The following is a 17,347-nucleotide window of genomic DNA, read 5'->3' as shown; positions in this document are numbered from 1 at the left end:
AAAAAGCTAAAATGGCAAAATTTAATGAACATTCTAGGAATAATTTTAACAAAGTTTGATTAGAGTCAATATATTTTTAAAAAGCAAGCTTCTATAAAATCACCAACAAATATATTTTAATAGAAAATAAAATTCAGATTTTTCTAAATCTTAGAAAAATAAATATATAAAAATAACAATTCTCAAGATTTATAGGCTCAATATGATAGAAATTACAATCTTAATGGGCCAATATTGTGGATCTTGACAAGCTAATCTAAAATCCACGTGAAGGAAAATAAAATGTGTGTGTGGTGGGAGTACATTTCAATGTAAAGAGATGAACATCCTCTATGGCTCCGGAAATTACAACAGTGAAGCAGTAAATTAAGAATCAAAAGACAAACTGTTTGGCCTTATGCCCTAAAGAATGCTAAAGTGCAGTCAGCTTCTCACACTTGAAAAACTAGACACTCAAATGAAAAGGCCCGGATGTAAGTGCTAACAAGATAGGTATCTACTTTCCTCCCAAAGATTCTCTTTATTAAATAAATGAACTTTGAAATTCACAGCAATTTTATAAAAATAATAATAACAAATACACACCTAAACTGAGAGAAAAGAAACGCCTGCCAGTTTAGAGTAGTTATGGAAAGGAAGATTATAGATTAGATTACCTTTATGTTCTCCTTTATATATACTCTTGTATTTTACAAATATTTTCCAATGATTAGGTACCTTTTAATTTAAAAAAAGAAAAACAAACAAACAACTTTCCTTGAAAAACCCCCTTTCTAAACTTAACCCATTCACCCAACCTGGCCATGCACTATAACTAGAAGAAAAGCATTCACCAGTCATAACATGAAAGTGAAAGTGAAAGTCACTCAGTTGCATCTGACTCTTTGCGACCCCATGGACTGTAGCCTTCCAGGCTCCTCTGTCCACGGAATGCTCCAGAACAGAATACGGGAGTGGGTAACATTTCCCTTCTCCAGAGGATCTTACAAGCCCAGGGATTGAACCTAGGTCTCCCGCTTTGCAGACAGATTCTTAACCAGCTGAGCCACACACACTATTCCCAAGATGAAGGTTTTGTTTAAAATCATAGCCTTTGGCATTCTAAGAATTGTGATATGATCCCACACTGATATGATGTAGCAAAGTCCTAACAAGTTCTGTGATTATGGGAAATTGATGAATTCTTCTGAATTTCTGCACTTTCATCTTTAAAATTGTGTGATTATACAGTAACTAATTCATTTCTAACCGAGTATGAACTTAATTTTTTGAATACCTTTTCTTAAATACCTATTATCAGGATGTTTCTGACAATGATGATGCTAAAGATGATGATGAAAATTAAGCTTTACTGAGCATTTATTATGGGTCAAATGGGGGCTTCCCTGATGGTTCACGCAGTAAAGAATGTGCCTGCAATACAGAATACCTGGGTTCAATTCCTGAGTTGGGAAGATCCCCTGGAGATGGGACTCAGTATCCACTCCAGTATTCTTGCCTGGAGAATCCATGGAGAGAGGAGCTTGGTAGACTACAGTCATTGGGGTCACAAAGAGTCCAACACCACTAACACTTTCACTTTCACGGGTCAAATACAGTTCTAAGCAATTTTACCAAGCTAACTCATTTAATAATCACAATTGTTTTATAGATTGGAAAACGCAGACATCATTTCCTCTGTCCCAAGGAGTTTTTCCTTCAGCACCTAAACTCAGAAAAAAGCTGTAATCAATGACATTGGTCTTGGAGTTGCGTCAGGTTTTCTGACTCTGCATGGTACTTGAACATAATAAAGATAACAGAGAAGCTTATTCATTGATTCACTTTTAGTGAATTGCAAATACACACCCAGTTAAGTGAATTTCCTGAGTCTATTCTTTTAACTAAATTTAGCTAATCGCAATAGCTAAATATTTTCTGAGTAAGATAGAATACTGAAACATTGTTCACTGAGCATAATTTTAAGTTTATATATTCTATGTATTACAGAGAGACTACAGCAGGATAATGTAAGTGCTCATATTTGACACATTTAGAAGGTAAGAACTGGATGTGTGTAGCTGAAAGGTATGATGCCTGTGCTCATGGGTTCTGCTCATCTGCTAAAATGCTCTCATTTGCTAGGCGTTTTCACGTATCTGTGCCCTGATTGTGAAATAGCAATTACTTACTGTGGTTAAAGGTAATAATTTTTCTGTATACTAACATTTATAACAACTTGACTTATAAAACTAGAAACAACACATGGGGCTCATCAATAGGTAAGTAGGTAAACAAATTACATGTCCAACTCTTTCAACCCTATGGGCTGTAGCCCAACTGGCTTCTCTGTCCATGGGACTTTTCAGACAAGAATACTGGAGTAGGTTGCCATTTCCTCCTCCAGGAGATCTTCCTGACCCAGGGATGGAATCCATATCCCCTGCGTCTCCTGGGTTGCCAGGCAGATTGCGTACCACTTGAGCCACCTGGGAAGCCCAAATGAATTGTGGTATATCCAGATAATATAATAGAAGAACAAAGTATTGATATATAGAATAACATGAATAAATCTTAAAATCATTATGCTTTAATCTAGAAAAAATACATATTGTATGTTTCCTTTCCAGATAAAATTCTAGAAAATACAAACAAATCTACAGTGACAGAAAGCAGAGCAGTAGCTATCTATCCCCCATCTGGGAATGGGAATGGAGGGCAGGATGGATTACAAAAGGCCACAGGGAAACTTTGGGGGGTGATAGAAGTCTCTGTTATCTTATTGTGATGGTTTTATGGTTAAATACCTATACCCATAATTAATTTAATCAGTTGAAGTTGTACTAAGAGAAATAAAAACCAAGACATCAAACTGTGTATGTGTGAGTGCTTTTGTTTTTCAAGAAAAAAGAAGTGTTTTGGCCTAAAGCAGCAGTTGTCAATCTTTTTGATCTCTGGACCAAAATTCTTAAAATTCTCTAAGGATCCCAAAGAGCTTTTGTTTGTGGGAATTATAATTTTCAATATTTAACTAATTGGATATTAAAATGGAAAATTAACATTTGTATTTATTGAATCATGATAACAATGATTAACACATTGTCTGTTAACATAAAACATCTTGATACTGTTTTGAAAATACTTTAGAACTCTCAGACCCAAGCGAGAACCACTGTCCTCAAATAAAACGTCAGTTAGTTTTACACTGTGAAAAAGACTAATGAAAGAGAAAGCTTGCAAAGCAAATTTTATTTGCAGTGGAATATAATATCTAAGTCTGTAAAGTGAGGAAAGGTGTTAAATAAAAGTCTGTCAAATTTCACTTAATCTTATTAGAATTACTTTCTAGGTTTACTGACTAATGCATTTGACTACTTTGTGAAATGTTATTTTTTTACCTGCTTCATCTGATTTCCTCAGGAGGGATTTCATGTTTTTACCAAAACACTTTTCTATTAATTTATGTTTTATGTTGAATTAATTATGCTGTGATATTAAAGAAAAAGGAAAAAAATTTTTTCTTACGTATGAAAGACCTAGGGTTCTTTATAATTACATTACCTTCCATGTGTATTGTTAAATGTTTTCTTCTAACTGTGATTAAATAGGCATCTTTAGGCATGGATGATCCTTTTTTAATAAGTGTCTAATTCTTTTTTCTGATAAATATTTTGAGTTTGTCTTCTCAGTATCAAATTTTAAATATGTAAAATGAATAAAATGAAAGTCTCAGCATAACTTTAATATCTAAAACTAACTTTGAAGCTTCCCAGAGAAATGCTAGATAGAATTAGATTTCTTTACTATGCTACTATTGTAAATTGTTATATGAGAAAATTTGTCCAATCAGGAGAAACAAGATCTTCCTATGTTAAATATGCGTAGATAAATTAATCTACATATTTCAGAATTTGTATGCCACCATAGGAAATTCCCTGGAGATGTATCAATGCTATTGCTGACTATACTATGCTTTACCTGCAGAAACACTCATCAAAATTCTTCTAAATTATTCTCTATCTTGAAAGAGAAATGTGATCTTTTCCATATTGATATTTTGGATTATATTATTAAATAAATCACAGCCATTAAATCTGTCATCTAAAATGAGATTTTATTTTAATTTAGAGCTTACCTAAACTTTAATTTAGAGTTTACCTGAGGGCTTTTGGGGCTTCCCTGGTGTCTCAGAGGTTAAAGCATCTGCCTGTAATGCGGGAGACACAGGTTCGATCCCTGGGTTGGGAAGATCCTCTGGAGAAGGAAATGGCAACCCACCCCAGTATTCTTGCCTGGAGAATCCCATGGACAGAGGAGCCTGGTTGGCTACAGTCCACGGGGTTGCAAAGAGTCGGACATGACTGAGTGACTTCACTCACTTCACTCACTTCACTGAGGGCTTTGATATAATCTTCAAGCAAGAACAGTCTCAAAGCCTGTGGGAAATTACTGTACCAAGTACTTTGAACTTTTGATACTTTAAACTCTCAAATACAGGCTTCTGAACTCACATTGGCTATAAAACTTTCATACTGTACCAGTGGACTGAGACAGACTTTCAGAACTCATTTTAGTCCAAAAGCAAAGGGTTTTATGAAAACAGACTCCTAACCAAAGATCCAATAAGTGAAGATTCAATTAGATAGGACTGAATGAGCTGATGAGGGACATTTTATTATGATTATTTGTCTGAATGTGGTTGATATTGTTTCATTGTCACCTTTATCTGGATTTAAAAAGCCGTATTTTCTCTTTCTACTTAACCTGAATGCATAATTATGTTTTTAAAAACTACAATAAAATATTTAAAAGTCATGTATGATTCTGATTCCTAGAATCTCTTACTAAATCTTCTTACTTTTTATTACTTTGGCAAATAGTTATTTATTGGGGGTCTATAAGAATCTGTCTTCCATTTATCATGACACAATTTGGGGAATCAATTGCATAACCAAGACCTTATCTGGAGTATTGTATTTGACAATTCAGTTCAGTTCAGTTGCTTAGTCATGTCCGACTCTTGTGACCCTATGGACTTCAGCACGCCAGGCTTCCCTGTCCATCACCAACTCCCAGAGCTTACTCAAACTCATGTCTATTGAGTTGGTGATGCCATCCAACCATCTCATCCTCTGTCATCCCCTTCTCCTCCCACCTTCAATCTTTCCCAGCATCAGGGTCTTTTCAAATGAGTCAGCTCTTCGCATGAGGTGGCCAAAGTACTGAAGTTTCAGCTTCAGCATCAGTCCTTCCAATGAATATTCAGGACTGATTTCCTTTAGGGTGGACTGGTTGGATCTCCTTGCAGTCCAAGGGACTTTAATTATGTTGATTAAATCAAGTAGGATAGGCACTTTTTAAGGAAAAAAAAAAATTGTTTATGTCTGTAGTCAATGTCAAATAAAATATTAGGAAAATTGTCCTGGTACCCAGCTTACCAGGTCCCAGCCTTATAGGAATTAAGAAAGTCATGTAGGACATGAAAATTAGTAAATTTGGTGACATAGCAAAGGAAGGCATTCATCAAAATTTACATGTATGGCTAGAGAAATCTGGTGGAGTTTCTTAGGCTTAGTATTACTGCCTTGGGAGAGTAAATTATACAGGCTTTTAAAAATCTGATCTGAGATCCCTTACGAAATCTTTCAAAGAGAATTTACTTTATGACTTCAGTAATCTCAATATCTTAATCTTATTACTGAGAGAAGTAAGCTTTGAGATTTTATGATTATGATGGAGGAGATGATTGAGGAAAACGGTGAGACTTGGAAAGAGGCATAAAAGATCACTGGAAGTCATGACCAGAGCACCACTCTAGATTATCTACACTTTTCATTATCTTTGAGCCATTTCATAGTTTAATGTTATAGAACACACATTATAATGCAAATGGTTCTTGTCCATAGAAATACAAACATATTTCATCCAGTAGAATACAACTGTTTGTTGCCCTGTGGATACTGATCACCTTTACCTAATTTTATATACTCATCTCAGCATTCTTCATTGCCTGCATCTCTCCATAAATAGGCATGTGCACACACCCAAACACACAACACTCACAACACAACACAACACACACGCAAACACATGTAGAGGTATGTATGGGTTTCCCAGGAGGCGCTAGTAGTAAAGAAACCGCCTACAGTGCAGGAGACTTAAGAGAGGCGTGCTCCACGTCTGGGTTACAGCCCACTATGTTGTGCTCTGCTAAGTGACTCGGTCATGTCTGACTCTCTGCGACCTGGGGACTGCAGCCCGCCAGGCTCCTCTGTCCATGGGGATTCTCCAGGCAAGAATGCTGGAGTGGGGTGCCATGCCCTCCTCTAGGGGATCTTCCCAACCCAGGGATCAAACCCAGGTCTCCCACATTGCTGGTGGATTCTTTACCATCTGAGCCACCAGGGGAAGCCCAAGAATACTAGAGTGGGTAGACTATCTCTTCTCCAAGGGAACTTCCTGACTCAGGAATCGAACCGGGGTGTCCTGCATTGCACTTGGATTCTTTATCAGCTGAACTACTAGGGACGCCTCGGCTACAGTTCATAGGGTCTCAATGAGTTGGACAAGACTGAGGCAACTAGTACATACAGCACATAGGTATGTGCATGTTGGGTGTGTTCTTTGAAATCTCTTTTGAACTAGTTACAATATCTTACTAATGTCTCCATTAGGTAATTAATTAACTAAAATCTTGGATATGTAGTTATTTAAAAAATCTATAACAAGAACTTTAGAGTCCATTTATCCAGATGAGAATAGGAAGCAGAAGAAAACGAGGTATATTCCAGAAGATAAAATAACATATATAAAATCCCTGTAGTAGGAGAAAGCAACACCTATTCAAGAAACTGGAAGAAAGGAAGGTGTATGAGACAGATAGTAAAAGATAAGGCTGGATGGAGTAGGTAGGATCCTAGCATGTTGGAAACTGAAGGCCATATTTAATACCCATGTCTATTTTTATCTCAAAAGAAACAAGGTAAATCCATTTAAATCCATTAAAGTGATATGAGATCAACAAGGAAAGGGAGAGTATGAATAGGAAAAATGTGTGAAGGTGATCAAATACACAAGGTACAACGTGGTGACTATAGTTATTAATACTGCTAAGAAAGTAGATCTTAAAATTTCTCATCACAGGGAAAAGTTGTAACTATGTAGGGTGATGGATACAGATGTTAACTGGTCTTATTGTGGTGATCATTTTACTATATATACACATAGCAAATCATATTGCATACCTGAAACTAATACAGTGTTGTATGTCAATTATATTACAATAAAAAACTTTAAAAACTATTGACATTAATTTCTCCAGTTTTGATATTGATATATGTAAATTAGCTTTATAATATAATATACTAAGTGAGGAATATTCTATAATTTAAAATACATATGAATATACATTTAATTTTAGATGTGCATCTGAGTCATTGTTTGATAGAGTAGGAAGGAAAAGGAAGAAAGGAGAGATGGAAACATTTGGTAAATTACCAGTGACAGGCAGCATTTATTGGGGATTTTTTTTTTTTTTAAGAAAAAGGGTTGAGGTAGAGTTACAGGCTGTTGCTATCAGCCAGCAGGAAAAAAAAAAAAAAAAATTGAGGTTCAGCAGAAAGATGTGGATTGTCTTATTATTTTCTAAGGATCATGTGTGTGGGTTGGGGGTATGGTGTTGACATTAGTGGGACTTTCAGTCAGTCAAAGAGATATAAAACAGGCTCTAGTTTCATGTAATTGAAGGAAGTGGGGCTGGGAAAGTTCTGTTTCTGAGTCATGACCACAGCATTACCCATCCCAAAGGACCCTGAAATAGAGCTGCAGCTGCCAGCTTCACTCACCTCCACCACCAAAACTTTGAATCATTTCTGAAAATAAATATTCAAGAACTCACAAATGTATTTGTTTAGAAAGATAAATCTTAAATAAGATTTCACCTCCTCTATACAGAAAATACTTTCATTCCAATTTTTAGTATCTCTATGGCAAGAAACTACCTTGGCATTTACAGTGTTCCCTAGTATATCAAGAGATTAGGCCTAAAAAGATTACATTTATTCAGCTGGGAGGATGGCAATGAGAGTAAGAGATAATATTTAAACTGACTTGCTTCATGTTTTGAGTATTTTTAAAAATTGTCTTTTAAAGAGTTTTGCAATACCCTTTTTATGAAAAACATATTATTATATCCATAGATTGCTTAATACTTAGAAAAGGCAATGGTGTAACCTAGAAGGACCCTAAGGGGTCTTCCCAGGACAGGCCTTCCCCCACATTCTCTGCTTTAGCTCCTCTCTGAGGTACCCAGATAATAGTATGTGATGCAAATTTCTTGAGCTGTTTTGCAGCCTTGAACTCCTGCCCCCACTGGAAGATGTTAATGACTTGATGACCCTGAACACAAAACCCCAGGCTTCCTGGAGCCTAAGGACTGATAATGTTAACCCCTGTGACACCTCACTTGGACCTCACCACCAGCCAGTCAGAGAATTGTGCATAAGCTGATCACAGACCCTGTGACCCACCTCCCCTCACCTGGCTTTTAAAAGTGCCAGGCAGGGGAAATCTGTCCAGTGTCCGGTTCAGGAAGATTCTACTTGTTGCGGAACAATAAAGCCTGTTGGCCACAACTACTAAGTCTGTGCTCCAGAGCTGAGGAGCTGCAACTACTAAAGGCCACGTGCCTTAGAGCCCTTGCTGGGCAACAGGAGAGGCCACCACAATGGGAAGCCTGCACACCGCACCTAGAGAAAGCAGCAAGGACCTAGTGCAGCCAAAAAAAAAGCACTTTGCTGAAACCCTTTGGGAATTTCATGACTTTTTAGGGCAAGAGACCCCATTTCCTTGCATGGCCTGCAATAAACTTTCTCTGCTCCAAATGTCAGCATTTCAGTTTGTTTAGTCTCTCTGTGCATCTGGCACATGAACTTGCCTTAACAAAAATACCTTTATAATTGAGAAATCTAGCATCACCTGAGATCATTCAGTCTCCCTGATAATGGGACAAACATATTTCTCTCCATGGTTGAAGGACTGAGAAGTACACAATATCTAAGAACACATTATCCAGCCAAAATCCAAAATTCCTATTTGTAACTAGAATCTAATCATGAGGAAACAATCAGATAATCCAAATTGAGAGAAAGTGGACTTAGAGCCTTAAAATATCAGTGTTATTAATTTGGAAAATGAAATTATTATTTGTGCACTCTGTGCTCAATTATATCTGTTTGTGACCCTATGGACTGTAGCCCACCAAGGTCTGTGGAATTTTCCAGGCAAGCTTCCTGGAGTGGGCTGCCATTTCCTCCTCCAGGGGATCTTTCCAAACTAGGGATCGAACCCATGTCTACTGCATTGGCAGGTGGATTCTTTACTACTAGTGCCATGTAGGAATCCCATTGGAAAATGCTGGGAACCAATAAATGCTGTGTATGAGCCTTGATTGCTTTTTGGAATTAAAAAAAAAAAAAAAAACTGAAAATACAAAAAAAATTTTAAAAAGTTACAAAGGACATTATTATGGTGATAAGGGAAAATTAAATATGGGATTCATTTTAGATAATATCAATGCTAAATTTTTAGAGTATTTTAACTTGTGGTTAGATGCGGAAACAGTGGAAACAATGTCAGACTTTATTTTTTGGGACTCCAAAATCACTGCAGATGGTGATTGCAGCCATGAAATTAAAAGACGCGTACTCCTTGGAAGGAAAGTTATGACCAACCTAGACAGCATATTAAAAAGTACAGACATTACTTTGCCAACAAAGGTCCGTCTAGTCAGGCTATAGTTTTTCCAGTAGTCATGTATGGATGTGAGAGTTAGACGGTGAAGAAAGCTGAGCGCCGAAGAATTGATGCTTTTGAGCTGTGGTGTTAGATAAGACTTTTGAGAGTTCCTTGGACTGCAAGGAGATCCAACCAGTCCATCCTAAAGGAGATCAGTCCTGGGTGTTCATTGGAAGAACTGATGTTGAAGCTGAAAGTCCAATACTTTGGCCACCTGATGTGGAGTTGACTCACTGGAAAAGACCCTAATGCTGGGAAGGATTGGGGGCAGGAGGAGAAGGGGATGACAGAGGATGAGATGTCTGGATGGCATCACCAACTCAATGGACATGGGTTTGGGTAGACTCCGGGAGTTGGTGATAGACAGGTAGGGCTGGTGTCCTGCGATTCATGGGGTCGCAAAGAGTCAGACACGACTGAGTGACTGAACTGAACTGAGCATGTGGTTATGTAGAAGAATATTCTTATTCTAGGAGATGGATGCATCCTAAGGTATTTCAGTTATAACACAATAGAGTTAAAGGAATATGGATATGACCAAATGTTAAGAATTGAAGAATTTTGGTGAAGAGTTTGCACAGTTTATTGTACCATTCTTTCAACTTTCCTAGGTTTGAAAGTTCTCAAATACTAACTTGGGAAAATAATTTAAAAATAAAAACCCATTGTATTTTTAGTGCATGGTGGTAGTGGTTTAGTCACTAAGTTGCATCGTGTCCAACCCTTGTGACCCCATGGACTGTAGCCCACCAGGCTTCTCTGTCCATGGGATATTCTAGGCAAGAATACTGGAGTGGGTAGCCATTTCCTTCTCCAAGGGATCTTCACAACCCATGGATTGAACCCAGGTCTCCTGTATTACAAGTAATTTTTTTTTTTTTTTTTTTTTTTTTACTACCTGAGCTAGCAGGGAAGTCATTTTAGTGCATAGATGTTCTCAAATAGAAATCAGTATTAGGTGATTTTATTTGGTTTTACATGCTAAGTCACTTCAGTCAACCTCTTTGTGACCCAATAGGCTATAGCAGCACCAGGCTCCTCTGTTCATGGGATTCTCTAGGCGAGAATACTGGAGTGGGTTGCCATGCTTTCCTTCAGGGAATCTTCCCAATCCAGGAATTGAACCCGTACCTTTTAAGTCTCCTGCGTTGTCAGGTGGGTTCTTTGCCACTAGTACCACCTGGGAAGCTCTATGTGGTTTTCAGGTATATTGTTTAATCTAAAATCAAATCCGAAAGTTAGATGTTCTTTTCTTTACAGATGAAGAAAAAAAAAACTCAAAGGAAGCAAGAGTTTTCCAGTAAAAAGGCTACTCTTTGGCAATTATTCTTACAACCACTTCTTCAACCTCTCCCAAGATCCAACTTACAGAAATTCTTATTCAAGAATTGCAGTTCTGAACTACTGACACTCTCAAAGAAAACTAATCTGGTTTCAATTCTAAATTTTCTAATTCCTGATCCATCATTCTTATTATTTTAAAAAAGTATTCCTTAAGCCATTTTTACATAAGCAAGAAATACCTTTCTCTTAGCATCTGCCTCAGTTCCTCCTAAAATTTCTAACAATATGTTTCCTAGTATAAGAGTATATGCATATACCCACTCATATGAGTGAGTATACTCATACTAAAATAATATTTTTCCTCAATATCATTTTTCTTAAACTCTACTTCATATTTCCCAGTGAGTTTCTCTACTAAAATATCAAATAACTCTTTTTTCAGGTTAGACTTCTCAGTGGCCTACCTAATTGATTTCTCAAATGCAGCTAACAGCCATGTAACCTCTGGTGTCCACCCTGCAGTTATTATTGTGTTATCTATACAGGCCTTCCCTAGGGGGCTGCTTCACCGCTGCTAACGTTAGACCCCACCAGTCTCTTTCCCAAAGATTTGCTGCACAGACTCACTGGCACTGCAGGAATCAGCCCGCTGGCAGCATGCCTTGTAGCTGCTTTATCTTACCATTTTGTAAATACTATTATAAAGTTAATGCATGTATGATCATCAGTTTTTTTGTTTGTTTGTTTTTCTGGTTTTGTTTTTTGTTTTTGTTTCTACTATTTTCAGCATATCACTAGCATTTGCATCTGTTTCTTTCTTTTTTTATTCTTTTTGAACTTATTTTGAGAGCAGTTTCTGAAGTACAAAGCAGATAGAACAGAAATAATTTTCTAAATGTCTTTTTCCCCTCTTTTTCTTTTTTGGTAGAGATTCGACTTGAACATAATTTTAGATTTCAAGGAGATCTGCACTCATCTGAAGGCTGGGTTAAATGGGCTTCTTATAAGTCAATTTGGATGGGTTGTTTGAATCGTGGGTATAGGGACATGGAGGGAAAGAGAGTGGAACTGGTGCAAAAAACAAGATGACTGTGTTCACCAAGAGGGCTTCATAGAGAAATAATATGGCTTCACCCCTGTCTCCACTGGCCTATCTCCTGTGCACTCAGGCCTGACTCTTGGGGAAAGAGTAGAATAAATCTCATTACTCTATCACTCCCATGGACTCTGAGAGCATTGTCTCACCTCTGGTGGAAGTCTTATGGATAAAGCAAGCTTGGCAATTGCAGATGGCTGAGATACAGATGATGGCAGTAGTATTGTTGCCTGCAGTAGCTAGGCTGGCGATGGCAGTGATCTCTTTAGGACCAACACTAGAGAAAATGTGAGTTATTGGCAAAGGTATCCAAGATTCTGGCCTTAGGCAACAGCAACCTTCACTTGGCTTCTGTGAGTTTAAGCAGCACACTGGAAACCTATGCAGACACTGGTATGCTCCCTTTAGTTAATAGGAAGCATCATCATAATGAGCCAGCAGAGAAAAATAGGAGAAGATTCATATTCCACAATTAGGAGGTAGTTCCTAATATGATGTCCCTATGGAAATCCCAACAAGCAATTTAGAGACAGAACTTCTAGGGTCCCTAGATATGAGTGGAACTCGGGGAAGGTCAGAGAGATACAATGGTTGGCACTCTCATTCTACAGTTACCTCAAGTTAGGGTACTGGTAGATACAAATGTTAAGCTCTCCTTTACCAGAAAAGAAAAATATATGTATTTTCATGGGTGCCTGATATCACACTGTCTAAGGTTGTAATGTCTTTTGACCAGTAATTGGAGTCACATCTTTCCTGTGGAGAAATTCTTAGAAATACTACAAAATAGAAACCACTCAGCAGTCATCTGCCATCTTAAAGGTCTGAGAATAAGTCAGAAAAAATATTGAACTCAGTAGGAGTGATGAAATTTATTATGAAATGATGAATTTAGTTTTAGATACACCAATTGTAGTATTACCATGGTATTTATTAACATAGCACAGTGATTAGGCAATTGAGGTAGAGGCCAAGGAAGTGCTACTAGAAAGGAAGGAAAGAGCCCTTCCCGGTATCTACAGCTGGGAGAAGAGATATTGTTACTGAAGTAATGATTTTATAATTCTGTATGCTTCCCTGGTGGCTCAGATGGTAAAGAATCTGTCTGCAATAAAGGAGAACTAGGGTCAGTCCCTGGGTCAAGAAGATCCCCTGGAGAAGGGAATGGCACCCCACTCCAGTGTTCTTGCCTTGGAGAATTTCATGGACAGAGGAGCCTGGCAGGCTACAGTCCATGGGGTAGCAAAGAGTTGGACAGGACTGAATGACTAACACTTTCACTTTCATGACAAAAATTATTCTTAGCTATGTATTTACTCTTTGCTAGTTTTCTCTCAACTTTCTTTCTTAAGTTCCACATCTTCCTTTATTTTAATTTTTATTTTTTTAATTAGTTTGCTAGAATACCAGTTTTAGAATTTCTTTCAGGCACAGCTTTAGTCAGGGAAATTTTCTGAATCTTCACTTTTCTGGAAAAGGCTTTGCTTTGCCATGTCATTTTAATTCTAGTTTGACTATATATAAGATCCTAAGTTTGAGAGAAAATAATTTTCTCTCAAGACTTTGAAGATATTGACATTAAGAATGATTTTCTGACTCTCCTTTATTTATTCAGATTTAATCTCACTTATGCATATTTTTCCACATAAGAAAATAGGAGATACAGTGGCCTCTTTCTTTGATATATATATAAATATATATAAACTTTCTGTAACTTCCTTGGTCCTCCTCCACCATCCCTTTACTTTGAACGGTAGATATTAACAGGAGAACCATATCAAAATTCTCAGAAATGTTAAAGAAACCTGGAACCTATGTCAAAACAGAAGTTAAAAGTTCTGGAAGTAAAAGTGAAAATCGCTCAATCATGTCCAGTTTTTTGTGACCCCACAGTCTATACAATCCATGGAATTCTCCAGGCCAGAATACTGGGGTGGGTGAAAGTGAAAGTGAAGTCGCTCAGTCATGTCCAACTCTTTGCGACCCCATGGACTGTAGCCTACCAGGCTCCGCCCTCCATGGGATTCTCCAGGCAAGAATACTGGAGTGGGTTACCATTTCCTTCTCCAGGGGATCTTCCCGACTCAGGGATCGAACTCCGGTCTCCTGCACTGCAGGCAGACACTTTAACCTCTGAGCCACCAGCCTTTCCCTTTTCCGGGGGAATCCTCTAAACTCAGGGATCAAACCCAAGTCTCCCTCATTGCAGGCAGATTCTTTACCAGCTGAGCCACAAGGGAAGACCAAGAATACTGGAATGGGTAGCCTTAAAAAAAAAAACGACCATTAAAGCTATAAAAAGTACTGTCTTATTTGGATGAGGGATTGGGAAGAACAGAGCCAAATGTTAAATCATAGGACAATCCCACAGGTGGAAATGAAAGAGCTTTTCTTTTGTACATGTGATAGCTCACGGTCTTTTTCTCCTCTATTCTATGGACATAGTGACATTCATGTTTGCCTGATCACGTAAAGAATCATCTGTAATAAGTGATGCATTGTGATTATTTCTCCAGCAACTCATTTTCTCTAAAGAAGCTTCAATCTCAACTTTGATGATTTATTTATGGTACACAAGTTTATTTTACTATGACACTCTAGAAGCTTTACACATGTGAGTAGTATAATGATTCATGTTTTAAATATTTTTCTCAAAATATTAGAGGTATCTGGCACTTAACAGAACTGTATGCAGAAGGCAACTTTTTAATTTAAATATTATCAAATATCTATATTTGTCCATTTTAAAAATTTATATTGTTTTTGCTATAATACATCTTGAGTATAGAAACAGTTTAAAAAATAAGATCTAAACAAGAAGAAAATACAGATCTCTGGTATTCTATTATCCAGAAATAGGAGCTACAGTATTTTGGCATGTATATTTTCCATTATTTCTCTAAGCCTAATGTAGTAAGTTTTGAAGACAGGATGCTTATTTCATGAATGTGTTTTAAAACTGCGTTTGAAATCATGTTTCCTTTATGTTCTGTTCACTTCTCTAAATCTAATTTTAGTTTTGGGTAAATGAGTTTTATACTATAGTATTATGTAAAGAAAAGGGATTTTTTATCTCATCTACTCTGAATCCAATTTACATTAGGAAACTCTACCCTATATACAGTTTCCATAGGGTAGAGGAGGAAAAGGTACATCAACTATTAACACATGGACAAGGAACACTTCTTTTTCAGATGCTTCTCTGCTTATATGCCCTGGATGTGGCAGTGACTAAGTTTCTCTCTATCCTTGCTTCTTATAGCATGGCTCAAGAATGGAAGCCCAATAGCATGGGAATCACTTGAGGTCTTGTTAAAACTGCAGAAGTGAAGTGATGAGAGTGAAGTGAAGTTGCTCAGTCAAGTCTGACTCTGTGACCCCATGGACTGTAGTCTGCCAGGCTCCTCCATACATAGGATTTCCCAGGCAAGAGTACTGGAGTGGACTGCCATTTCCTTCTCCAGGGGATCTCCTGGATCACCTGGGTCTCCCACATTGCAGGCAGACTCTTTACCATCTGGGCCACCAGGAAGCTAGATGCTTCTCTGCTCATATGTCTTGGCTGTGGCAGTGACTAAGTTTTTCTATGTCCTTGCTTCTTACAGCATGACCCAAGGATGGAACACCAATAGCACAGGAGTCACTTGAGGTCTTGTTAAAACTGCAGAATCTGGGCTTAAATATTATAGAGAGACATAATCGGAATTTTCTATTTAACCATAACTCAAGGTGGTTTTTAAATCGGAATTCTGAGGAGCTGTTTTTCAGCCACAGCTTCCATCAGGCCTTTCTCTCTGGAGGATCTAGCTCTCCCTAAGCTCTGAAAACACCAGTCCCTCCCTTGCCTCTTCACCCCAGGGATAGCAACGGTTTCTCATTCTCATTACTCCCTTCCTGTTCCCATTCTTTGTGAATTTCTTTAATTTTACTTACACCACTGTAAATATCTCCTTCAATAAAGTCTCCTTTTAAATTTTGGTTTTCTCTGGGTATATGCCCAGAAGTGGGATTGATGGGTCATACAATAATTCAGTTTTCACTTCTTAAGGATCCTCCATAGTTCACTGTAGCACTATTTACAGTGGAAGCAACCTAAATGTCCATCAAAAGATGAATGGATAAAGGAGATGTGTGTGTTTGTGTGTGTGTGTGTGTGTGTGTGTGTGTGTATAGTCACCGCCTACAAGTGCCAGCATTGAGGCTGGCAGGGCCCCAGGAGAGGGAGGGGAGGGGAAGCCCTTAAGCAGCAGCTGAGGCCACCGTGATAGCACCATGACCATGGACTGGCAGGAGTGGCATGACCAGTTCCTGTTGCATTCACTGGAGAACGTGGAAGATGTGCTGTATTTCTGGAAGCATTCCATGGTCCTGGATATTGGCGAGTGCCTGACCATCCCGGATGAGTTCTTGGAGCAGGAGAAGCTGACTGGGGCCTGGTGGAAGCAGCTGGTGGCAGACGCGGTGGCAGGTGCCATTCCCCGGAGAGGCACAGCCCCTCTGGACTGCCTCAAGGTCTTCATGCAGATCCACGCCTCCAAGACCAACCGGCTGAACATCCTGGGGGCCTCCGGGGGGAGCATGATCCAAGAGAGCAGCGTGCACTCCCTGTGGCACAGCAACGGGATTAACTTGCTCAAGATTGCACCTGAGTCGGCCATCAAATTCATGGCCTATGAGCAGATCAAGCGGGCCATCCCGGGGCAACAGGAGACTGCACATGCAGGAGCGCTTTGTGGCTGGCTCCCTGGCTGGCGCCACATCCCAAACCATCATCTACCCCATGGAGGTGCTGAAGACACGCTGACCCTTTGCCTGACGGGCCAGTAAAAGAGGCTGCTGGACTGTGAGTGGCGGATCCTGGAGTGAGAAGGGCCCCACGCCTTCTGCAATAGCTTACCTGCCCAACGTTCTGGGCATCATCCTCTACGCGGGCATCGACCTGGCCATCTAAGAGGAGACCCAAGTTGGATGTCTGGATCAGGAAGATCCCTTGGAGAAGGAAATGGCAACCCACTCCAGTATTCTCTCCTGGAGAATTCCATGGACAGAGGAGCCTGTCAGGCTACAGTCCATGGAGTTGCAAAAGGTCAGGACACTACTGAGTGACTCATACACACACACACACACACACACACACACACACACATACACACACAACAGAGTATCACTCAACCATAAAAGAATGAAATTGGG

General features: G+C 38.8%; 1 pseudogene; it reads left to right on the top strand.

Annotated features, from left to right (window-relative positions):
- Window positions 1-16,408: 16,408 nt before the first annotated feature.
- On the top strand, window positions 16,409-17,105 carry LOC122688512 (annotated as a pseudogene).
- The last annotated feature ends 242 nt before the right edge of the window (window positions 17,106-17,347 follow it).

The sequence above is a fragment of the Cervus elaphus genome, chromosome 33 (genome assembly GCF_910594005.1).
Source record: "Cervus elaphus chromosome 33, mCerEla1.1, whole genome shotgun sequence".
NCBI classification, from domain to species: domain Eukaryota; kingdom Metazoa; phylum Chordata; class Mammalia; order Artiodactyla; family Cervidae; genus Cervus; species Cervus elaphus.
This window is presented reverse-complemented; position numbering and strand designations above follow the sequence as displayed.